The sequence below is a fragment of the Narcine bancroftii genome, chromosome 5 (genome assembly GCF_036971445.1).
Source record: "Narcine bancroftii isolate sNarBan1 chromosome 5, sNarBan1.hap1, whole genome shotgun sequence".
Lineage (NCBI taxonomy): Eukaryota > Metazoa > Chordata > Chondrichthyes > Torpediniformes > Narcinidae > Narcine > Narcine bancroftii.
Window position 1 is genome coordinate 184,137,732 of NC_091473.1, and position 26,764 is coordinate 184,164,495.

Consider the following 26,764-nt stretch of genomic DNA (forward strand, 5'->3'; position numbering starts at 1 on the left):
AACAAAGGATAATCCAGGTGCTTGCTCTGACCAGGCAGGTATAAAATCATTTTCCTATGTGTACACCTGTGAAGGACTGTTGTGCCTTATAATCAGTGTGATTACACTCTGTGGTTAATCGGGATATTGTGTCTGTTGGTGAGCGAGGGGTGGCGGGTAATGTTTGTTTCATCCTCACGTTTATCTGCGATTAGTAGTGATCTATCAGGAGTAGAAAGCATCAGTTGGTTAGCTGCATACAATGCGCTTGAAGTGTGTGAGTGTGCCCACGAGGCTGAGGAACAACTTCTTCCCATAGTCAGTAAGAATGCTGAACAACCAAAGGAACTGCTCACACCAACCAAGTCTCTCATATTTACAAAACAATATTTATTTATATATATAGTTACCCTGCATATGTATTGTTTGTCTGTATGTTTTAACATTTAAGAAGAATTTGGACAGGTACATGGATTGGAGAGGTATGGAAGGATGCAGGTCAATGGGACTTGGCAAAAAAAAAATGGTTCAGCACAGACTAGAAGGGCCCTGTTTCTGTGCTGTAATGTTCTATGATTCTATGTGTATTATATCTGGTTGTGTGTCTGGGTGATTTGCACTGAGGACCGGAGAACGCTGTTTCACTGGGTTGCAATTGTGCAATCAGATGACAATAAACTTGACTTTCACAGCCAGAGCCTCAGCCCCAATGGATCACAGTCTCACAGACCAAAAAGGGTCATTAAGGAGCATTCAGTTTGCTGTATGCCCACATGCTTCAGACTGGAAGAGACACAGAGTGCAATCACAAACCCAGCCACGTGCCTGTGTTCAACGATTTCACACCAATCATCTGCTTACCTGGTTATCATTCAGGAATTGGTAGGCACTTCGCCACTGCAAACTTCTTCCTGCTGAACATGAGAATTACAAAGCTGGTGAAATGTGTCTATTTCAATGCATTAAGTATTAGAAATAAAGGAAATGAACTCAGAGCATGGATCAGGACATGGAATTATGATGCTGTGGTCATTACAGAGACTTGGCTGACGCAAGGACAGGATTGGGTGATGCCAGTACCGAGGTTTAGGTGTTTCAGAAGGGATAGGATGGGAGGTAAAATAGAGGGGGGGTAGCATTTCTCAGGGATAGTATCACAACTACGCTGTGGAGGGAGTGTGGGTGGAAGTCAGAAATAGAAAGGGAGCAATCACTGTCCTGGGAGTAGTCTATAGGCTCCCAAATAGCCCTCAAGACACCAAGGAGCAGATGGGAGTCACATGATGGAGTAGTGGCCGGTAGGAGAATACCAGCCCTCTCCAGAAAAGAAGAAAAAATGTGAAGAAAAAGCAAACCCCCAGATACACAGAATACAACAAATAAGATAAAGGTGTGGAGAAAATGGCACCTAAGAAAGAAAAACCAAAAACGGGAAAAAAAGGAAAGACACCAGAAGAGAAAGGAGAAGGCCTTACCTGCACGAAAAAGCAGGGACTCACCGTGGAAAGAGGAGCCCGCTCTCCGAGGTTAGTGAAGACCCCGCAGGGTGGCGACCTACCGACCACGGGACTGCAAAAATGGCTCACTGAGCCAAACAGAGGTGCGCAACTGCGCATCCGCATGACAATGGGAGGGGGGTCCAGTTGTGGAGTGAAACAGCACGAACAGCTGAGAGAGGCCCGACAGCAGGGCTCCCAGCTGGAAGAAAAGGTAAGCAATGGGAAAGGGAGGGATGAGAAAGAAAAACAGAAGCAGGAGGCCCAACAGATAACCAGCCCAGAAGAAGAGGACCAACATCAAAAAACCATGAAAAAAAATACCCAACAAACTGAGACAAGCAGCTCAACAAGAAAGTCAGAAGAGACACAGATACAAGGAAGAGAAATAGAAGACACAAACCCAAGAGCAGACACAGAAGAAGAAAAAGTAGAACACCAAGCTCTCCACAGAGGAATAGAAGATAAAATGAATGGACAGTACATTGATTAAAAAAATTTTCAAGAACAAATGAAAGCACTAAAAGAATGGTTGACATTAGAATTTAGTGAAATGAAAAGAAAAATGAAAAGTACAGAAGAAAAAGTGAGTAGAATAGAGCCGGTCATAACAGATGTAGGGATAGGATTAGAAAATGTGGAAGAATGAGTAATAGCGGTAGAAATGGGAGTGAATGACTTAAAAATAAAATTGGAAGAAAGTGACAAAAAAGTTAAACAGAGGAGTTGTTAGCTCAGAAGATGGATATAATGGAAAACAATATAAAGATAGTGGGCCTTAAGGAAGATGAAGAAGGCAAAGATATGAAAGAATTTATAAAAGAATGGATCCCAAAAGTCCTGGGAATGCCAGAAATGCAGGAAAGAATGGAAATAGAAAGAAACACAGAACATTAGCCCCGAAACCACAGTCACAGCAAAAAACCAAGATCCATTTTAGTAAAATTTCTGAGATACACAACAAGAGAAAATATATTGGAGAAGGCAATTAATAAAATTAGAGAAGAAAAGGTCAAAAAAATTTTTCTACCCAGACATAAGTTTTGAGCTCCTCAAGAAGAGGAAGGAGTTTAACGCAGCAAAATCGATCCTCTGGAAAAAGGCTATAAATTTATGTTTAAGATATCCAGCGTGTTTAAAATAGTTATCCTGGGGGAGCAAAACAGACTGTTTTCGGATCCGGAGAAAGCACGAGAATTTGCAGAACACCTGAAGAGATGTAACAAGAATGAAGAATGACGACAAACTACATATAAAGATGTAAAAATAATGTATAAGTAAGAACTAAAGGAGGGAAGAAAAGGGAAGTAAGGGAGAAGGGGGAGAAAAAAAGAGGGGTTTAAAAAAAAAAGAAAAAGAGAAGAAAAGAGGGGTAGCTTTGTTTTAATGTGAAGTTAAAAGTCTTTTCTGGTTGGGTGGAAGAGAAGAACAGTCACTACGAAATCAGTTGACACTTGCGATCGGGTTCACAGTCCGAATGGAGAGGGGAGTTATGGTTGCCCAGCAAGGGACAAGGGGCGACTCAGAGAGGGGGGGGGGACACCTGGGGTTAAGGGAATTTTAAATGTGGGAGTGGTTGAAGTATTTTATGTTTTAGAAGTGTTGTCATACAGTGTGTTCAAAAAAGGAAAACAGAGAAATGAAAATGAGGAAAAGGGGAAAAGTGGTGGTGAGGAAGCGGAAATGAAATGTAAACAGAGTATGAGATGGCCATGTTGAACTATAAGACTATAAATATTAACGGAATACATAACCAAATCAAAAGGAAGAGGCTATTAAAAAGAACAATTAGATATAGCATTCGTGCAGGAAATGCATCTAACTGAAGTGGAACATAATCAATTAAGGAGAGACTGGGTAGGGCACGTAATGGCAGCATCATATAATTCAAAAGCCAGAGGTGTAGCTATATTAATCAATAAAAATGTACCAATCCAAATATAGGAGGAAATAATAGATCCAGCAAGGAGATATGTAATGATTAAATGTCAGATATATTCAGAATTTTGGAATTTACTCAATGTATATTCACCTAATGAAGAAGATCAAAAATTTATGCAAGATATCTTCAGAACTCTGGAATTTGGTCAATATATATACACCTTATGAAGAGGATCAAAAGTTTATCCAAGATATTTTTTTGAAGATTGTAGATACACAGGGGAATATATTGATAGGAGGGGACTTTAACCTTAATTTGGATTCAAAGATGGATAAAACTGGACAAAAGACTAGCAAAAAGAACAAAGTAGCCAAACTTATGGTTAAATCAATGCAGGAAATGCAACTTTTGGATATATGGAGGAGACAACACCCAAAGGAGAAGGAATACTCATATTATTTGAGTAGACATAAAACATACTCAAGGATTGACCTGTTCCTGTTGTCAGCCCATATCCAAGGGAGAGTTAGGAAAATGGAATATAAAGCTAGATTATTATCTGATCACTCACCCCTGTAATTAGCAATAGAACTGGAGGACATCCCACCAAGAACATATAGATGGAGATTAAACTCCATGCTACTTAAAAGACAGGAATTTAGAGAATTTATTGAGCGCCAAATTAAAATGTACTTTGAAATAAATACGGAATCAGTGAAAGACAAATTTATATTATGGGATGCAATGAAAGCCTTCATCAGAGGGCAGATAGTAAGTTATGAAACTACAAGAACTACAATCGGGAAATAGAACAGCTGAAAAGGGAAATAGTAAGTACAGAAAAAGAACTAGCAACACGGGAAGATACAACAAAAAGAGAATTGACAGACAAAAAATAAAATACGAAACACTACAAATGTATAAGGTGAAGAAGAACATAATTAAAATAAAGCAGAAGTATTATGAGCTAGGAAAAAAAATGCACAAAATACTAGCTTGGCAACTTAAAACAGAACAAACTAAAAGAACAGTATTGGTATCAAGAAAAAAGGACAAACAAATTACATATAACCCAACAGAGATCAATAAAAACTTCAAGGAATTCTACGAGCAATTATACTGAATTGAGAACGAAGGGAAAAAAGACAAAATAGATGAGTTTCTAGCTAAAATTGAACTACCAAAATTGCAAGAAGAGGAGCAAAACAAATTGATAAAACCATTTGAAATAGAGGAAATACAGGATATACTAAAAAAGCTACCGAACAATAAAACGCCTGGAGAGGACGGACTCCCAATAGAATTCTATAAAACATTTAAAGAGTTACTAATTCCTCCTCTCCTGGAAGTAATGAACCTGATAGAAGAAACACAAAACTTGCCAGATTCATGTAAAACAGCAATAATTACAGTAATACCAAAGACGGGGAAAGATCCACTAACACCAGCATCGTATAGATGCTTAACTCTATTTAACTCTACTTAACTCAGATTATAAGATAATAGCAAAACTATTAGCAAACAGATTGGCCGACTGTGTACCAAAAATAGTAAAACAAGATCAAACTGGATTTATTAAGAAAAGGCGAGCAACAGACAATGTATGTAAGTTACAAGGAAATAAGACGCCAACAGTGGCTGTTGCTTTAGACGCAGAGAAAGCCTTTGACAGGGTAGAATGGAATTATTTATTCAAAGTATTATAGAGGTTCAACCTACCAGAGAAATATATTAATTGGATTAAAGCATTATAAAAGGGACCAATGGCGAAGGTGACAGTAAATGAATATATATCAAAACAATTTTAATTAAGCAGGTCAACTAGGCAGGGATGTCCACCATCTCCCTCACTGTTTGCTTTAGCAATAGAACCATTGGCAGAACTGATAAGAACAGAAAATAAAATAAAAGGGATAAAAATAAAAGAGAAGGAATATAAAATCAGTCCATTTGCAGATGACATCATAGTATACTTAACAGAACCAGAATTATCAATAAAAGAATTACATAAGAAATTCAAGGAATATGGAGAAGTATCGGGGTACAAGCTCAACGCAAATAAAAGTGAAGCGATGCCAATGAATAATGCAGATTACACAAACTTTAAAAAAGAATCACCATTTAAATGGCAAACACAAGCAATCCGATACCTAGGTATTAGACTAGTTAATAATCTAGGCCATCTACACAAATTAAATTATCAGCCATTAATGAGGAAATTACAAGATGACTTAGAACATTGGAAAGATTTACCACTAACACTGATAGGAAGGGTAAATTGCATTAAAATGAATATCTTCCCAAGGATACAATACCTATTTCAATTGTTACTAATTCCCTTAACAGAGAAATTCTTCAATGAACTAAAGAGAATAATAAGGAAATTCTTATGGAAAGGGGGGAAACCGAGGATAGCGCTAGATAAATTAACAGAATGGTACAAAGAAGGTCCAGCTGCGCTGGATGGGTCACGTCTCCAGAATGGAGGACCATCGCCTTCCCAAGATCGTGTTATATGGCGAGCTCTCCACTGGCCACCGTGACAGAGGTGCACCAAAGAAAAGGTACAAGGACTGCCTAAAGAAATCTCTTGGTGCCTGCCACATTGACCACCGCCAATGGGCTGATAACGCCTCAAACCGTGCATCTTGGCGCCTCACAGTTTGGCGGGCAGCAACCTCCTTTGAAGAAGACCGCAGAGCCCACCTCACTGACAAAAGGCAAAGGAGGAAAAACCCAACACCCAACCCCAACCAACCAATTTTCCCCTGCAACCACTGCAATCGTGTCTGCCTGTCCCACATCGGACTTGTCAGCCACAAACGAGCCTGCAGCTGACGTGGACTTTTTACCCCCTCCATAAATCTTCGTCCGCGAAGCCAAGCCAAAGAGAGACAAAGAAGGTGGTTTGCAGCTATCAAACTTTAAAAATTATTATAGAGCAGCACAATTAAGATATCTATCAGATCTCTATCAAACAAGGGAAAAACCAGATTGGACCAGGTTAGAGCTAGATAAAATAGGGGCAAAGGTACCAGAGTTTGTCAAGTGTGTCCAAGAAGGATTCTTGACACAGTATGTGTCCACCCAAGTAGAGGAGAGACCATACTGGATCTAGAACATATACTTTATAAGTGGGATGAAAAACTGGTGCAATATAGAAGTTCACCAGTACTGCACCATCTGCTCAACATTTGGAAGAAGATTCACGTCGAAAGGAAAAAAAAAATTGCCAACTACCAAAATTATTATTGACGCAAAATCAACTAATCCTTTTCACAATAGATAACCTTTCATTTAGAGAATGGGAGAGAAAAGGAATTAAAAGAATAGAAAATTGTTTTTATGGAAATAATTTATTATCATTTGAACAAATGAACCTACTTAAAGGACAAATTGGGAAGAAGACTAAGATTACCAGAAGGAAGCAGCTTTAAATATGTGATTACAGACACAATGATAATTCAAAGATTTATAATAAACATGTACATCAAGCTGTAAGAGAAAGAAAATGATGAAATAAGCTATAAATCCAAACAAAAGTGGGAGCAAGATCTAAACATAAAGATAAAAAATTAAATATAGGAAAAGCTATGCTACGGAACTACGAAAAATATAATAAATACGAGGTTAAGCATGATACAATATAATTGGTTATACAGGCTATATATCACGCCCCAAAAGTTAAATAAATGGGATCCAACATTATCAGATAGATGTTTTTGCTGTAAGGAGGAAATGGGAACAACAGTACATGCAATTTGGGCATGTGAGAAAGTGAAAAAATTTTGGGAAGATCTAAATCAGATATTAAATGAAATCACAAAAAGTAACATACCAAAAAATCCAGAGATCTTTCTTCTAAGTAATATAAAAAGTAAAGAATTAGGCCTTAAACTGGATGAAGCACAAAAAAGATTTATTATGATAGCCTTAGCAGTAGCAAAAAAATGTATAATGTCAACTTGGAAATCAGAAGAGAGCCTGGGAATACAGCAATGGTACATAGAAATGAATAAATGTATTCCATTGGAAAAATAACATACAATTTAAAAAATAAAGTCACATTATTTGAACCAATTTGGGAATCGTACATGGAAAACAACAGAGAGGGCCTACCACAGACCTCCACCCCCTAAAATGATAGAATGAGAAGAAGACAAAATGACTTGATCCAATGTGTAAAAGTAGATGACACAATTTTCTTGTTTATTTTCATGGTGTGATGAAATTGTTTAATGGGTTTATGTTTTGTATATGTTGAACATTTAATGGGTTTGGAGGGGGGTGGGAGGGAGGGAAGGGAGGGGGGAAAAAGGGGGAGAAAATGTCACTGTGTATATTCAAGAGGGAAATGTTTGTGTGTATTTTGATTAATATGGTTCATAGTGTGAAAAAATTTTTTTAAATTAAAAAAAAGACACCAAGGAGCAGATAAGCAGGCAGATTTTGGAATAGTGCAGAAATAACAGGGTTGTCATTACGGGAGACTTCAACTTCTTAAATCTTGACAGGGGCAGAATTTGTCAAGTGTGTCCAAGAAGGATTCTTGACACAGTATGTGTCCAGCCAAGTAGAGGAGAGGCAATACTGGATCTAGTACTGAATAATGAACTTGGTCAGGTGACAAACCTCTCGGTGAGGAACATTTCAGTGATATTGATCACAACTCCCTGAGCTTTAGCATAGCTATAGTTTGGACAGGATAAAAACAGCCAAAATGGAAAAATACTTAATTGGGAAAGCTAATTATGATAGGATGAGGCAGGAACTAGGGAGAGTAAATTGGGAACAGGTGGTTTCTGGAGAAAGCACAAAAGTAATGTGGAAGAACCATTTGCGCAGGGTTCTGGATAGGTTTGTCCCACTGAGACAGGGAAAAGATGATAGGAAAAGGGAATCATAGTTATCAAAACCAGCGAGGCAGCAGGTTAAGAGGATGTAGGAAGCATACATTAGATTTAGGAAGCAAAAAAAAGGAAGGCATGAGAATTATATGACAGCCAGGACTTCCGAGAGCTAGAAGGGGCATGAGAAGAGCTTAGCATATAGGATCAAGGAAAAACCCCCAAGGCATTCTTTGTGAAGAACAGAAGGATGAAGAGAGTGAAGGTGGGGCAGGTTCAGGATAAAGGAGGCAACATGTGCCCTGAAGTGGAAGAGGTTGGTGAGGTCCTAAATTAATACTTTGCTACAGTATTTACCAGAGAGAAGGATCTTGGTCAAGGTGAGGTCAGAATAGAACCAGTTTATGTGCTGGACCATGCTGAGATCAAGAAAGAGGAAGTACTGGATCTTCTTAAAAACATCCCAGGGGTTGGTAAAGATATACCTTAGGTTGCTGTGGGAAGGGAGGAAAGGTATTGCTGGAACATTGGCAATGATTTTTGCATTCTCCTTGGCCACATGAGAGGTAACAGGGGATTGGAGAATGGTAATAGGAATCCTGGGAATTATACACCAGTGAGTCTTATGTCAATGGTGTGCAAACGATTGAAGAGGATTCTTAAGGACAGAATTTATGAGCACTTGGAGAAGTACAGTCTCCTCAGCGAGTCAGCATGGCTTTGTGAGGGTAAGCCTAATCGAGTATTTTGAGGAGGCAACAAAAGAAATGGATGTAGTGTATATAGATTTTAGTAAGGCATGGGGGGGCGTGGCAAGATGGCGTAGAGTCTAGACGTGCAATCTCGACCTCTCTGGCCAGACTTTTAAATACCCGCTTTTTAACCCTTTGTTTTCAAGTTTAAACTTTTTAAATTTTAGTTTAAAGTATTAAGGAATTACTATGGCAACTAATGGTAAAAAGACTAAACCTCAAGTTCATAAGAAGTTACATTTTCGAAGTGCTGAAGATTTGGGGCCCAGACAACTTGATACAGCCCCAGGCTCAATCTCTTCATTGTCTAAACCCCAAAGATCACCTATGGGGGCTGAAAAAATCTATTGCTCACCAAATGAAGGATGGCGCTGGAATTACCCGTTCTCCGGAAGAAGGTGCGTGTTCCCAAGAAGTGGACCCCAATTTGGAAAACCTTTTGATTTCAATGGAGGGAGCACGCAGGAAGACGACTCCATTGTTGGAAATGCATCAGGTAGCATTTCAATCTGAAGAAATCGTTTTTCTTTGTGAATTGATGAAAAAATAACGAGATGGGGGGGGGGGAGACCAGCGGCAACCCCCTGAGGAAGTCAGGGTGCCGTCGCTGGGAGTCCAGACCCCCAGTAAAACTTTTAAAATGCCTTCTGTTGAGTTGCAGCAGGAGCTGCAGTTACCTTGTTCTGCCACTATGTCAGAGAGAGCAGAACTGAGCTTTACTGAATCACAGTGTATGCAAATGAATGCAATTGTTCAAGCTGTTATAAAACCTTTGTTGGCATCTCAAATGAATGAAATAGTTCAAATGAATGCTGGTATAAGTTCAGAATTAAATATGGTTAAGACACGTGTGGATGCATCTTATGAAGAATTTTTAAAATTTCAGACTGCTTTTTTGGACTGTAAACAACAAGTGACTTCTAACACAGAAAAAGTATTGAAGGTGGAAAAATCAGTCATAGAATTAGGAGAACATGAGAAGGAGCTAGAAAGACAAATAAATTATTTGGAAAATCAAAGCAGAAGGAATAATGTGAAAATTGTTGGTTTGCCAGAAGGTATAAAAGGACAAGATCCTCTTCGTTTCTTTAAAGACTGGATCCCGCAAGTATTAGGGCAATAATTTTTCTCTGGGGGATTGGCACTGGAAAGAGCCCATAGAGCTTTAAGAAGAACACCCTCAGCTGGTCAACCACCGAGACTGGTAATAATTCGATGTTTGAGTTATTTGGATAGAGAAGCAATACTTCGACTTGCAGTACAAAATGCGAGACAACGACAAACCCCATTATTGATTCAGAATAGCAGAGTCTTTTTTTATCCTGATATGAGTCAAGAGGTCATTCAACGTCGACGTCGTTTCAATCCAGTTAAAGAAGTTTTGTGGCGTAAAGGTTATAAGTCTACTTTTCGTTACCCTGCAGTGTTGAAGGTGTTTTATGGAGACTATCAATTTTGGTTTTTTGAAACTGATCGTGAGGCAATGATTTTTGCTGATTCATTGCCAGATATAAGAGGACAAAGACGTAGTCCACCATTATCTCCTAAAGAAAAATCTGGTTGCTCTGGAAACAGAAGAAATGGCAGAAATGGGAAAAATGGGAATGGAAAGAGTCTACCTCCTTCTGAAATGGGATCTTCGAGATTGGAATCTTCTGGATGAAAAGAAGAATTTTCTTATTCTATTTTTTCCTTTTGTTATTATGATAATTTGATGTTATTGATTGTTTGGCTGGGGAGGGAGAGATTTGCTTCAAGTTCTTTACTAGTCATCAGCCACTGGTGGGTGACCCACACCCAATTTTTGTTTAGGGGATTACTACCTTTTGGCAGTTTTTTTTGGGGGGGGGGGGATTTTCTTTTTTTTCTTTATTTTTTTTTAGTTTTAAATTTGTGATTTTTATTATTGGAGGGCCTATATTAACATAATATTAACATAACAATTACAGCACGGAAACAGGCCATTAGGCCCTTCTAGTCCGCACCGAACCAAACACCCCTTTCTAGTCCCACCTCCCTGCACAATGCCCATAACCCTCCATCTTCTTCTCATCCATATACCTGTCCAACCTTTTCTTAAATAATACAATTGACTCCGCCGCCACTATTTCTCCCGGAAGATCATTCCACACAGCTACCACTCTCTGAGTAAAGAAGTTCCCCCTCATGTTACCTCTAAACCTCTGCCCCTTAATTCTTAACTCATGTCCTCTTGTTTTAAACTTTCCTCCTCTTAACGGAAATAGTCTATCCACATCCATTTTGTCTATCCCTTTCATAATCTTAAATACTTCTATCAAATCCCCTCTCAACCTTCTACACTCCAAAGAATAAAGACCCAATCTGTCCAATCTCTCCCCATACTCCAGATGCTTAAACCCAGGCAACATTCTGGTAAACCTTCTCTGCACTCTCTCCACTCTGTGTATATCCTTCCTATAATTAGGCGACCAGAACTGCACAGAGAACTCCAAATTAGGCCGCACCAACGTCTTATACAATCTCAACATCACCTCCCAACTCCTATATTCCATGCAATGATTGATAAAGGCCAGCATACTAAAAGCCTTCTTCACCACCCTATTCATGTGAGTTTCTACCTTCAGGGAACGATGTACCGTTACTCCTAAATCTTTCTGCTCTTCTGTATTCCTCAATACTCTCCCATTTACCACATATGTCCTATTCTGATTCTTCTTACCAAAATGAAGCACCTCACTCTTATCAGCATTAAATTCCATCTGCCATTTTTCAGCCCACTTTTCTAAGCAGCCCAAATCCCTCTGCAATCCTTGAAAACCTTCTTCATTATCCACTATTCCACCTATCTTAGTATCGTCTGCATATTTACTAATCCAATTCACCACCCCATCATCTAGATCATTAATGTATATAACGAACAACAATGGGCCCAATACAGATCCTTGAGGCACACCACTGGTCACCGGCCTCCAACCTGACAGACAATTATCCACTACCACTCTCTGGCCTCTCCCTTTCAGCCAATGTTCAATCCATTTGACTATCTCAAAATTTATACCTAAAGACTGCACCTTCCTAACTAACCTTCCATGTGGTACCTTATCGAAGGCCTTACTGAAGTCCATATAGACAACATACATTGATTTGAGTTTTTATATAAAGATATTATTGGTATTTAGTAATAATAGTAAATATGTCAAAATTGAGGTTTGCTACTTTTAATGTTCGAGGATTAAATAGTACGATTAAACGTAAGCGAGTCTTGGCATATATTAAGAAAATGAAAATTGATATTGCCTTTTTACAAGAAACACATTTGAATGTGAAGGAAAGCGTGAAATTAAAAAGGGACTGGGTTGGGCATATATATTCTTCTTCATTTAATTCTAGAGCTAAAGGTGTAGCAATTTTGATACATAAAAATTTATCTTTTGAATTACAATCAATGGAGGAAAAGGCAGGATGTATTCTTAAATTGAATTGTAAGATTTTAAGTGAATTTTGGACTTTACTTAATATTTATGCTCCAAATGCAGATGATAAAGTATTTATTTCGGATGCATTTTTATGTTTGGGTCAGGCTAATGCTAGTATTTTAGATGGTGGTGATTTTAATTGTGTTTTGGAACCTTTATTAGATAAATCTCTGAACAAAGTTAAAAAATCCAAGATGGCAATTCAGGTCCAAGCGGTGATGAAACATCTTAACTTAGTAGATATTTGGAGACGTCTTAATCCGACAGAGAAAGATTTCTGCTTTTATTCATCCAGACATGAATCGTTTTCAAGGATTGACTTCTTTTTAGTATCGGCACACTTACAAGGGAAAAATAAAACAAGCAGAATATAAAAGTAGGGTGATTTCAGATAATTCTTTGTTATATTTTACATATGAAACTTCCGAGAAAATTCAAATGGCTTATCGTTGGAGGTTTAATACAATGTTGTTAAAAAATATGGAATTTATTGATATTTTGAAAAATCAAATTAATTTTTTTTTTAAAGAAAATTCTAATTCTGTTCAAAGTAAGTTTGTATTATGGGATGCTATGAAAGCCTATTTGAGAGGACAAATAATTAGTTATACTTCTAAAATAAAAAAGAATCGATTAAATCAGAGTCTTGAATTAGAGAAACAGATCGATGAGTTAGAAAAGGAATTTCAGAAAGATGCTACAGAAGATCAGAAAATAGAATTATCTCGGCTGAAATTGAAATGTATCTCTTTGCAATCTTATCAATTTGAATGTGTGATCAATAGGACTAAACAACAGTATTACGAATGGGGAGGAGAAAGCACATAAGGTATTGGCATGGCAATTAAAGAAAGAACAGATTTCGAGGACTATTAATGCTGTTAGACGGAATTCCCTTATTACTTATAAACCTCATGAGATTAATGATGAATTTTATTCATTTTATAAAAAGTTATATACATCTGAAGGAAAACAGGAAACTGGATCAATTGATCTTTTTTTTATCACAGTTGAATTCACCGATATTAGAGGATGCAGATATACAGGAGTAGGAAGAACCAATTACTGATTCAGAAATTAAAATGGCTATGCTGGAAATGCCGAACGGTAAATCGCCTGGCGATGATGGATTTTCGGTTGAATTTTATAAAAAAATTTTATGATGATTTATCTACAGTGTTTGGGGATGTATTACTTCAAGTTGGAGAACATTATAAATTACCTGAGTCTTGTTCTAGTGCTTTAATTACAGTAATTCCTAAAAAAGATAATCCTTTGAAAGTATCTTCATATAGACCAATTTTGTTGTTAAATGTAGATTATAAAATAATAGCTAAAATATTAGCGAATAGATTGGCTAAATTTTACCCAAGTTGATTCATATTGATCAAACAGGTTTTATAAAGAATAGATATGCTTCAGATTACATTTTGCGCATGATTACTTTGATTAATAGATTTCGACAATCTTCAGATCACCCAATGGTGATATTCCTAGATGCAGAAAAAGCATTTGATAAGAGTTGAATGGAATTTTTTGTTTAAAGTTTTGGAGAAATTTAAGTTTGGTCCTTCTTTTATTGGTTGGATAAGTGCTCTATATAGTAAACTGGTAGCTAGAGTATTGACGAATGGTTTGATTTCAGAATCTTTTAAGTTAACTCGATCAACTCGTCAAGGTTGTCCTTTATCACCAGCTTTGTTTGCGTTAGTGATTGAACCTTTAGCACAGTTGATAAGACAAAATACACAGATACAAGGTATGAAAGTTTTAGACGAGGAGTATAAAATTAATTTATTTGCTGATGACGTATTGGTGTATTTAACAAATCCAGCTCAGTCACTTTTGAATTTGAAGGAATTTTTAATACAATATGGATGTCTTTCTGGATATAAAGTTAATTGGGGAAAAAAGTGAAATATTACTGGTAAGTGAAGGACATTATTCAGTTTATAAGAATATTATTAATTTGAAATGGACTGATTGAATTAAATATCTGGGTATAATTTTGAATGTTAATTATCAATCTTTATATAAATTAAATTATGCTCCGTTAATGAAAAAAATTAAAACTGATTTGATTAAATGGAAAGATTTACCTATTAATTTAATGGGAAGGATAAATACAATTAAGATGAATATCTATCCACATATACAATATTTATTTCAATCTATGCCATATTTACTTGATAAATTTTTTTTTTGAGATTTAATAAAATGGTTAGGGAGTTTTTATGGAGGGGTAAATTTTCGAGAGTAGCTTTGAATAAATTAACTTGGAAATATGAGTTAGGGGGATTACGTTTACCACATTTTCAAAATTATTATGAGGCAGCCCAACTTAAATTTATTAGTTCATTGATGGATTTGGTACAGACTCCTAGTTGTGCTAAAATTGAGATGGCAAGTATTTCTGAATTTGAAATACATCAATTTGTGTTTAGGTGGAATATGAATTTGTTACAACAATATAATGTGCCTATACTAAAATATTTCATGAAGTTATGGATAAAGAAAAATAAAATGATAGGTTCTAGGGGTAAATTATTGGCTTTGACTCCGTTGTATAATAATCAACTTATTTCTTTTTCAATACATAATCAAATTTTATTGCATTAGAGATTTAAAGGTGTGAAAAATTTGGGAGATTGTTTTAAAGAGGGTAAGCTTTTATCTTTTAATCAGATGAGGGAATATTTTGGTATTGATAAGAACTCTATTTCTTTATTATCAAATTCAATCTTTGGTAAAATGTATGTTTGGTAGAGATATGATTTGAACTAAAATGACTAAATTTGAGACTTCTCTTTTGAAGGTACCAGAGAAGGGTTATATTTCATTTATGTATCAAATATTACAGGATGGTATGGATAAAAAGGGTTGGGATAGATCTAAAAGTAAATGGGAAGCAGATATTGGTTTTACTTTTTCTGAAGATGATTGGTTAGATATTTGTTATGATAGTGTAACTAGATTGATAAATGCACGTTATGCAATGATTAATTACAATTTTTTACATCAATTATATTTGACACCTGAAAAATTAAAAAAATATGGTTTTAATGAATCAGATTTGTGTTTTAGATGTGGTGATAGATACGGTTGGAACTTTTTTCATGCTGTTTGGCTATGTGTACATATACAATCTTTTTGGAAGTAAATTCAATCGTGATTAAAATAGTTTTAGATCCAACAGTATTTTTATTGGGTAGTTTGCAACCTCTAAAAGGCTTGGAATTAGATAAGTTTCAGCTTGCTTTTGCATATTTAGCTTTATCTGTAGCGAAAAAATGTATTGCTGGGACGTGGAAAGATACAAATATGATTGATATTAATAGATGGCATAATGAGATGAAATATTGTTTAATAATGGAAAATATTACATATGTTTTGCATGATCATTATAATTTTTTATTAACAAGTGGCTGTTATACTTGGAATATTTACATTTCAATTTATATTGATTAGATTTTAATATGTACATTTAATTTTTTTTAATATTCTTTCTTTTTTCTGGTTTTTAAGAGAGTTGGCTGAAGGGGGGGTTCTTTTCTTTTTTTCTATATATATATATATAAAAATGTTCATGTTTAATTGCTGTATATGTCATATATTATTTGTTTTTTGAATGAATAAATAAAGTTTAAAATAAAATTTTAGTAAGGCATTTTACAAGGTTCCTCCATGGGCAGCTTGTTCAGAAAGTCTTAAGGCATGGGATCCATGGAATCTTAGCTGTGGGGATTCAGAATTGGCCTGCCTGGAGAAAGCAGACAGTAGTAGTGACAGGAAAGAATGCTGTCTGGTGGTCAGTGTCTAGTAGAGTTCCTCAGGGATCAAATTCTGGGACACCTGCTCTTTGTGATTTTTAACAAAGAGCTGGATGAAGAAGTAGAGGGGTGGGTTAGTGTTTGCAGATGATACAAAGGTTAGAAGTGTTATGGATAGTGTTGGAAGTTGTTTTAGGTTAAAACAGGATATAGACAGGATGTAGAGTTTGGCAGAAAAGCGGCTGACAGAGCTCAATCCGGTGAATCATATGGAAGGTCAGACTTGAAGGCAGAGTACCTGGTTAACAGTCGGATATTTAACAGTTTTGGTCCTTGAGGTCCAAAACCGTATATCTCTCAAAGTTGCCACACAGGTTGAAAGGATAGTTAAGAAAGCTTATGGAATGCTGGGCTTCATTAATAGCAGGGATGAGATCAAGAGCTGAGAGGTCATGTTGCAATTCTACAGATTTCTGCTGAGACCACACTTATAGAGCATCGTGTTCAGTTCTGGCCACCCCATTATAGAAAGGATGTGGATGCTATGGAGAGGGTTCAGAGATTTACCAGGATATTGCCTAGTTTGGAAAGGATGTCTTATAAGGCATGGTTGGTGTAGTGGTTAGTGCAACGCCTTTACTGCACCAGCGATCAGGACCAGAGTTCGAATCCCGCGCTGTCTGTAAGGAGTTTGTACGTTCTCCCCATGTTTGCGTGGGTTTTCCTTGGGGGCTCTGGCTTCCTCCCACCGCTCAAAATGTATTGGGTTGCGAGGGTTAATGGGGTATAAATTGGGCAGCACAGACTCATGGGCCGAGATGGCCTGCTTCAGTGCTATATGTCTAAATTTTAAAAATTAAAGGTGAGCAGAGCTGGGGCTTTTCTCTTTGGAGTGAAGAAGGATGAGAGGAGACATAATAGAGGTCTACAAGATTATGAAAGACACAGATAAGGTCAACAGCCAGTGCCTTTTCCCATGGGCAGGAGTAGTAAACAATAAAGAACTTCTGTACAATGTGAAGGGAGGAAAGATTATGGGAGATATCAGGGATATGTTTTTTTAAAAACACAGAATCCTGTGGGTGCCTGGAAAGCCTTGCCAGAGATTGTGGTGGAGACTGAAACATTAGAGCCACTTAGAAGACGCTTAGATAGACACATGGATGAAAAAAAAATGGAGGATTTCGTTTGTTTTTTTTGGTACATATAGGTTAGCACGAGAGCTGAGGGGCCTGTACTGTGCTGTAGTGTTCTATGTTTACTCACCTATATCCAGATTCCAGAGACAGTAGTCAGTGAGCACAGCAAGCTGAGCTGGAAACAAGGGGAGAAGAGAGTAAATGGACTGGGACCATTTGGGGGGGGGGGGGGTAAACATTACAGGGGGGGGCGGAGAGTAACACACTGAGACCAGTGGAGGAGAGTAACACCATGGAACTAGTGGGGAAGAGTAAACACACTGGGACCAGTGGGGAAGAGTAAACACACTGGGACCAGTGGGGGAGAGTAACACAGTGGGACCAGTGGGGGGGGGGGGGGAAGAGTAAACACACTAGGACCAGTGGTGGGGGGGGTAAATACACTGGACCGGTAGAGGGAGAGCAAACACAGTGGGACTGGCGTGGGGGAGAGTAACACACTGGGACCAGCGGGGGAGAGTAACACACTGGGACCAGCGGGGGAAAGTAACACACTGGGACCAGCGGGGGAGAGTAACACACTGGGACCAGCGGGGGAGAGTAACACACTGGGACCAGCGGGGGAGAGTAACACACTGGGACCAGCGGGGGAGAGTAACACACTGGGACCAGCGGGGGAGAGTAATACACTGGGATTAGTGAGGTAGAGTAAACACACTGGGACCAGTGGGGGAAGAGCAATGGTCCCCCAAATTTTTAGTAGTCAGTGTGCACAAAAAAACTTATGTTGTGCAAATTTTTTCCTGTGCTGAAAGTATGTGTGCACTGAATGCTTGTGTAAATGTAAACTTGTAATTGTTTAAAGATAATTTTGGTGCAGTCTATCTCTCATGGATAATAAAACTCTATTGCCATGTTCTAATATAATACAAGTATGATTTCATTCTACAAAGTAACATATTTAGTTAAGATTTTATTCTATACTTTGAACTACTTTGTTCAGTTTGTTGTTCCATTAAATAAAACATCAATGAGTGAAATGCAAATGTGGTATTTGAAAAACTGACTAACCAGTTGAAAGAAAGTGACCTAAGAGATTATTTTCAATACATATAATTATTAATGACTACATTATTTTAGGTAACTGACCTTTTGTGCACACATTAATTTCCTTTGGACACTGGTTGCAAAACATGTGCGCGCGCACCCATGCGCAGCTGGGAGGGAACAGTGAGGAAGAGTAAACATATTAGGATTAGTGGGGAGACGTTTAGAAATATACTGGTGCAAACTCCACATTTTTACACCACAGTAATGTGTTCAGAGAGTGATGGGGATGGAGAAGACCTTCCCAAGCCTGAATCCAGAGGTGCTGACTTGCTGTGTAAGTAAACTGGGAAAGCAGGAGCTGTTCTCCCTGGGGTAGAGCAGTTACCAATGTGTTTACCATCATATGGCCTATGGACTGATGTGATAGGAAGCATCGGCATCAGGGTCAAGAACCATGGTACAGAGGATGATGGATAGATGTATGAAAATGAGCCGGGCGGGAATAATCATTCACCCTCAGCATGCTATTACAGTGCCAGTGCCCAGGATCAAATCCGGCACTGTCCGCAAGGAGTTCTCCCCAAGACCCATGCAGGTTTCCTCCCACCCTCCAAAAATGTATGGGAGTTTGCAGGTTAATTGGGTGGCACAGACTCATGGGTTGTAAGGGCCTGTTACCGTACGGTGTGTATAAATTTAAATAACTTGTGAGTCATCTGGAATTTGCTGCTCGAGTAACCTGTGGAAGTCTATTTGATGCATTCAGAGATGAGTTGGGGGAATGTTCAAGGAAAGACTGTGCAGTGTTTGTGGCACTAGTACACGTGGGAATGCTATCACCATTCTATCAATCTGGGACCCTGGTGGCACTCCGAAGCTCGGCAAGTACGTCAACAAAGCACACACCAATATCATTTCCTCAGTGGTGGAGTCCCACTCCACCCAACTCCTGTACTGACCCTGAAGCCAGGGTCCTACACAGATCCCATTTCCTTTGCATCAAGCATTCATTCTAATCTGAGTGCCTGCCATTTAAACATCAATGTTTCTGCCCACAGGATTTTACCTGACAGCCAGCTCCAAATAATTACCAAATTCTTGTGAAAACTCACTCCTTGGATCTTTTATTTTCTCCCCTTTCTCCTTAAACCTCTCACATTTAGTGTTAGATTCTGGACCACTGGAACAAAGACAGCAACTATTAAGAGATGCTCCACATATTGATGTAAACTTGAGAAAAAACAAGAAAGTCTGGAGATGCTGGGAGGAGTATAACAAAGGCAGGAGAAAGTCAGCAGGTCCATAAGACATAGGCCATCGAGTCTGCTCCGCCATTCTTTCATGAGCTGATCTATTTTCCCACAGCCCCAATACCCGGCCTTCTCCTCAACTTTGATGCCCAGGCTAATCAAGAACCTACCAATCTCTGCCTTAAAATGTTCAAAACTCATGGACTAAAAGTGCCTGTTACCATGCTGTATGCCTAAATTTAAATACACCCAATGGCCCGGCCTTCACAACCACCTGTGGCAACAAATTCCACAATTCACCACCTTCTGGCAGAAGAAATTTCTCCTCATCTCTGCTCTAAGCGGATACCTTTCAATCTTGAAGTTGTGCCCAGACTCTCCCACCGTAGGAAACAACCTTTCTTCATCGACTCTATCCACGCCTTTCAACAATCAAAATGTTTCATTGAGATCCATTCCCACACCCCCCCACTTATTCTAAATTCCAACAAGGGCATGCCAAGAGCTGTCAAACATATGATAAACCTTTCATTCATGGAATTATCCTCATGAGTAATCAATGTTTCGGGCCTTAGCCTTTGGTCAGGTTGAACCAAAAAAACAGACAGAAACCTGAATAATATGGTGGGGGCTGGGTGGGGGTGGAGAAAGGGAAGCAGCATAGGCCAACAAGTCATAGGTGGATGCAGGTGGGAGGGTAGAAGCTGAGAACTGATAGGGAAGAGGGTATCTCTCTGAGAGGGAAAGCAATGGGGTGGAGAGCTGGAGGAAAGGCGACAGAGGGATGGGGAAAGATAAGCTGCTTTCAGGTGGAATAGCTGGGAGGATGCGGCTCCAGAGCTGGCTGCGGATGTGTGCGAAGCGACATTCAGGTGGCAGCGCTGAAGGTGCTGTTCTGGCACCTGAAAGGTCTGCAGCGGGGAGAGGTGCCGCGGAGCAAACGCTGGCTCCCGTTGACTGTGGCAATAGCCCGTCTGCTTTCAGGTGCCTAGGGGGAGCGCTCAGAAGCAGCTACCCAAGGAGGGTTGGGTAAGTGCACCTTGGGCCAGGGTTCTCTGTTTTCAGGTGGCCTCCAAACAGCCGCATTTGGGTATTTTAGGCAGCTTTACGTTGGGGTATTCTGGCCACCTGAAAGCAGCTATAGACTTGGGGGAGCGGCATGAAGAGAAATTGGAAAAGTCAATGTTTTCGTGTCCACCCCTCCTTCCCTTCCCACCTCCCCAGTTCATCCAATCATCAGACAGCTTAGCCCTGTGCCCTCTTCACCGTCCCCTCAATCTTTTTCTCTTCTATCCTCCCACCAGTGACCTCTCACTTGTGGGCCTGTGCTCCTCACCCCCATCTTTTTATTCGGGTGTCTGCCTGATTTTGCTTCTACCTAATGAAGGGCCTGTCATGAAAATGAATATGCATGAGATGTATTCACCTGACCGGAAGTCACATGGTATGAGAGAGAAGAGCGCGAAATGGAGGAACAATGAAAACTGGAGAATAAAGACACGGAGATGTTTAACTGGTAAAACCTGCGTTATTAGTGTTATTAACTTCACATTTCGGGCCACAAATGTGACATTGGCGACGAGGATTAAAACAACAACATTTTGGAACTTCAATGTGATAAGAATTTTGATCTTTGATTCGGTGGCTTTGGGCTGAAAAAAGTTTCCTCATGGCAGGCGCAGAAGCTGACTTTCTAACACTTCGAGGTGTTCCTCATTTTGACCCAACGGGTGATGCAAGCACTGTAAGTGTGAAGTGGAAGGCATGGCTGGAAGAATTAAGTCTACGCCGACAGTCGTGGCCTATTTCTTGATAGCGGTACGGTGGAACAAAACGCGCAGAGGAGGGCGTTACTTCTTTTCACCGCAGGACCCGCAGTTCGGGAAACTTTTAAGACACTTTTGAATACAGGAAGGAAGGATGAATACCAGAAAGCGGTCGATGCATTGAATGCACACTATGTAGTGACACCGAATGCTACATTTCAACGCCATTTGTTTCGGAGAACGAAACAAGAAGATGGACAAACAATTGCTCAGTACGTGACGAGATTGCGCCAGCTGGCTGTTGGATGCAATTACATGGCAGCTGATTTGGACAACCAATTATTGGATCAAGTCGTGCAGCACTGCAGATCAGACAAACTCAGGAGACGTCTGCTGGAAAAAGGGAGTGAGTTGAAGCTCACCGATGCTTTAGCCATTGCTGCTGCATTAGAGGCTGTTGAGGGGCAATTTCATACCATGACCCTGAAGGATAACTCAAGCCAGCAAGTTAAGAGGCTCTCGCATCGCCATATCCAGCCAAGATATACGTCGACACATGACGTGGAGTGTTATCGATGTGGAAACAGAGGTCATTTCGGAAAAGACCCATGCTGCCCAGCAAAAGGCAAAGTTTGCAGAAAGTGCGGAGGTAAGGACCACTTTGCAAAGAAGTGCAAAAGTAAGTCCAATGCAGACCAGAAGGGGAAGAGCACAGCTTCCAAAGACAAAGCTTGGGGGAAAGGAAAGTATCCTGGAAAGAAAGACACTATTCGCCATATAGACGGTGACCCAGAAAGTGACGATGATGATGATGATAACCAGGATGGACAGAGATATTATCAATTTACATTGAATGATGTACATCATGAGAAGGTCCCAGTGATCATTGGTGGTGTGACAGTTCAGGTCATTGTAGACTCAGGCAGTGACAGTAATGTAATTGATCGACATTTATGGGAGAAATTGAAAAGGAAAAAGATCATCTGTACCTCAAAGAAGTGCTCCAAGAAACTGTATCCATACACAGCAACCAAGCCATTGCAGACCATTGGATGTTTTACTGCAACTGTTGAAGCTGGTGACAAGTACACCGAAGCAGAGTTTGTTGTCATAGACGAGAGGGGAGAACCATTGCTTAGTAGACGCACAGCGCAAGACCTGGCAATACTTCATATTGGAGCTCGTGTCAATTCAGTTCAGTCATACGAGGATATGAAGCAAGAATTCCCCGCAGTCTTCCAAGGAGTAGGAAAGCTGAAAGGTCAACAACTAAAGCTAGCGATGGACGAAACGGTCAAACCCAAGGCGCAACTAGTGCACAGAACTCCGTTTGGATTTCGTGGGAAAGTCGAAGCCAAAATTAAAGAGTTGATCGAGCAAGACATTATTGAACCTGTGGAACATTCGACACAATGGGTCAGCCCAGTAGTGATTGTGCCCAAACCAAATGGTGACATAAGACTGTGTGTTGATATGAGGATGGCCAATTAAGCTATAATTCGAGAACGACACCCTATACCACACATGTCAAACTCTGGCCCGATATATTATATTTGGCCCGCAAGATCATTTCAAAAATGTATTAGAGGTGGCCTGCTGGCCGCCGTGGCAGTATAGCACATGCACAGCTAATACTACAAATCCCAGAATGCATTGGCGTCAGCCCGCTAATCGCCCCCACCTCCTCTGTTTACGTTGCAGGGTCTCACCATGGACTCTGGTTTTGGGGCCTGGCCAGTGTCAGGGGAAGCCATGGCCGCTTCCCAGCGCCCGGAACCGGAGACCTCGGGCTTGACCTCGCCAGGACCGTTGCCCACTCCCCCTTCCTGCCGCAGGCCGACCCGCGACTCACGGTGACGGGGCCGCTGATCCCCCGAGATGCTGCCCTGCAGCGACAGCCGATGCCCCCGCACTGTCGTGTCCCCCCGCCCGCCCCCCCACCGCAGCACGACCTGGCAGGTGTCAGGGGAAGCCAAGGCCGCTTCCCAGCGCCCGGAACTGGAGGCCTCGGGCCTGACCTCGCCAGGACCGTTGCCCACTCCCCCTCCCTGCCGCAGGCCGACCCGCGACTCATGGTTTCAGGGCCGGTGATCCGCCGAGATGCCGCCCTGCAGCGACAGCCGATGCCCCCGCACTGTCGTTGTCCAACCCGATCGCCCGCAAACCCCACCCGCCCGCACACAGGCCTGAGTAAGTATTATGAACTTTAATCTCAGGATAAAACGATCTTCCAATAGTTTCATGTCTCAGTGATAAATATATTCCTGGTTAAAAATGGTCCTGCACCTGGATACGAGCTCATTAGGCATAAAACTTGAAGTCTGTCAATCAAAGGATATCTGTACCAATGGAAAAAGGGCATGGCAAATAACCCTGCTAGAGTTCATGCCCACAATCAGTCACCCATTTGATTGTTTCAGGAATCATGTTATTCTCCCACATTCTCAATAGCCCTCAGATTTTACTATTCGACAGCACACTAGCAACATTTGACAAATCCTCTATAGAGAAATATTATTTATTGAATATTTTATTTCTCATTTGTTAATGCTTCTGGAAAGAGTTTATCCAAAACTATTATTAAACATTTATTTTAATAAGAAAAAGTTTAACATTACATATGTTGAAAGAAGAGAAAGCATGCAGATGTTGTTGAAAATTTTCAATAAATATTTAGTTCGGCCCTCGACTTAGACCAAGTTTTTAATTTTGGCCCTCCGTGAATTTGAGTTTGACACCCCTGCCCTATACCAACAGTGGAGGAAATACTTCAGGAGTTAACTACCAGTAAGACATTCTCAAAAATTGATTTAAAATGGGGCTATCATCAATTAGAGCTGGACCCAGAATCCCGAGACGTAACAACATTTGTGACTCACTGTGGATTGTACCGATACAAGAGACTATCGTTCGGCATTAATGGAGCTTCTGAGATCTACCAGTATGAAATCCATCGAGTGATTCAAGGCATTCCTGGAGTTGCCAACATTTCTGACGACATCATAGTCCATGCACCTACAAAGGAAGAGCATGACAGACGGTTGAGGCGTGTACTATCTAGACTACAGGAGGCAGGCCTTACCGTGAATGGAAACAAGTGCCAGTTCGGTGTGTCAGAAATGGACTTCATGGGACACAGACTTACACGGGAAGGACTAAACCCAGCAGAGGCCAAGGTGAAGGCTATTGCAGATGCACGTGCACCCCAGAACGCAATGGAGGTGAGGAGTTTCCTGGGATTGGTCAATTATTGCGCAAAGTTCATCCCTAACTTTGCTACAGTGGCAGAACCACTAAAGAAACTAACCAGGAAAGGTGTACCATTTCATTTTGGATCGGAGCAGAAGAAAGCGTTCACAACGCTGAAGCAAAGTCTGACAGATGCTGATACTCTTGGATATTATGATCCGGCTGCACCAACCAAAGTCATAGCGGATGCTAGTCCTGTTGGTTTAGGAGCCGTGTTGGTCCAGATGCATGATGTAGGACCAAGAATCATTGCCTACGCCAGCAGATCATTATCAGATGTGGAAAGAAGATATTCTCAGACAGAGAAAGAAGCACTCGGACTTGTATGGGCCTGTGAGAGGTTCCACGCATATTTGTATGGCATTGAATTTGAACTCATCACAGATCATAAGCCATTAGAGGTGATCTATGCACCTAGATCCAAACCGTATGCCAGAATAGAGCGATGGGTACTCCGACTCCAACCTTACAAATATAAAGTAGTTCACATTGCCGGGAAAGCAAACATTGCTGATCCGCTGTCCAGATTGGTGAAGGATGGATGTCCACAATCCAAGTCAGAATTGGGGTCAGAAGCAGAGAGCTTTGTACGCTTTGTAGCTATTCAGTCGACACCGAAAGCTGTGACCACGAAGGAAGTCGAGAGAGAGTCCGAACATGACCCAGAACTCATGGAAGTGAGAGAATGTATCTAGAGTGGACAATGGGACAAGTGTACTCACAAGGCTTACATTCCCATTAGAGACGAACTTTGTTGCATCGGACAGTGTGTATTGAGAGGTTGTAGATTGGTGATACCACAGAGGTTGAGACCGAAGATCGTATCCTTAGCTCATGAAGGACACCTAGGTATTGTTGGTACCAAGCAAAACCTCAGGAGTAAAGTATGGTGGCCAGGTTGTGATAAAGACGCAGAGAAATTCGTCAAAACTTGCCATGGATGTCAAATCACAAGTAGGAGTAATCCTCCAGAGCCGATCCGGAGTACACAACTCCCGACAGGACCGTGGATCGACATAGCCGTTGATTTTCTTGGACCTTTACCGACTGGTGAATCAATCATGGTAGTGATAGATTACTACAGCAGATACTATGAGTACGCTGTGATGAGGTCCACGACCACTGAAAGAACAATACAAGCATTAGCAGAGATCTTCACAAGATATGGATTGCCTGTTACGCTATACTCTGACAACGGTCCACAGTTCATTTCAGAGACATTTGCTGAATACATGAGGACCACAGGTATCCACCATCATAAAGTAACTCCGAAATGGCCGCAAGCCAACGGGGAAGTAGAGAGACCAAATCAGTCCATTGAAAAACGATTACGGATTGCTCACGCAGAAGGACAAAATTGGCGAGAAGCATTGCTATCTTATGTGGATGTCTATCGGGCAACGCCTCATGCAACCACAGGAAAAAGTCCTGCAGAAGCATTTTTTGGGAGAAAAATCCGCACAAAAATGCCCGAAATAAAGGAAATCAGGGACGACCAGGAGATGAGGGACCACGATGCTGAAAAGAAAGGAGCAGCAAAGCTGTACAGATTCGAGACGTGGAGCCAGGTACTCAGACATCATGCCTGGAGATAATGTTCTGGTGAGGCATGAGAATGGTGGTAAGCTAGACACACCTTATTACCATCAACCCTACACTGTCGTATCCAGAAGTGGCAGTATGGTAACAGTCAAGTCTCCGGCTGGAGTCCTGTACAAAAGAAATGTGTCAGGTGTAAAAAGGTACCAATCCAGAGAGACATCGAGCGAGGTGGTTGAAAGTCCAATACGAGATTCTCAACCTGAGAGACCAGATGATGTTCCCGAGGCGGTTACCAGCATTCCTGATGAAGTGACTAGAGTGCCAGAAGCACCCGATGCCGTGGTGAGTAGTGTTTCCAACACTGAGAGTGAACAGCCGAGTAGCGACGATAGTATCGCAGGAAGGCCGAAACGAGACAGGAAACCGCCTAAACGATATGAAGACTTTGTGCCGTATTTCTAATTGTGCCCGCATTATCACAAAAGGGAAAGTTTGTGACGGTTGGAATGATAAAAGAACATTGGGACAATGATTTGATCATATATCATAAAGTGCGTGTATGAGTGCTGTATGAAGTACATTTT

General features: G+C 40.4%; 1 long non-coding RNA gene across 1 annotated transcript; it reads right to left on the bottom strand.

The window, feature by feature from the left end:
• Window positions 1-851: 851 nt before the first annotated feature.
• Window positions 852-24,497, bottom strand: LOC138764334 (uncharacterized). The gene is made up of 3 exons (XR_011358121.1): window positions 24,269-24,497; window positions 17,451-17,498; window positions 852-893 (listed from the first exon to the last, which is right to left on the bottom strand). It is a non-coding gene; the product is annotated as an uncharacterized lncRNA (long non-coding RNA).
• Window positions 24,498-26,764: the final 2,267 nt, after the last annotated feature.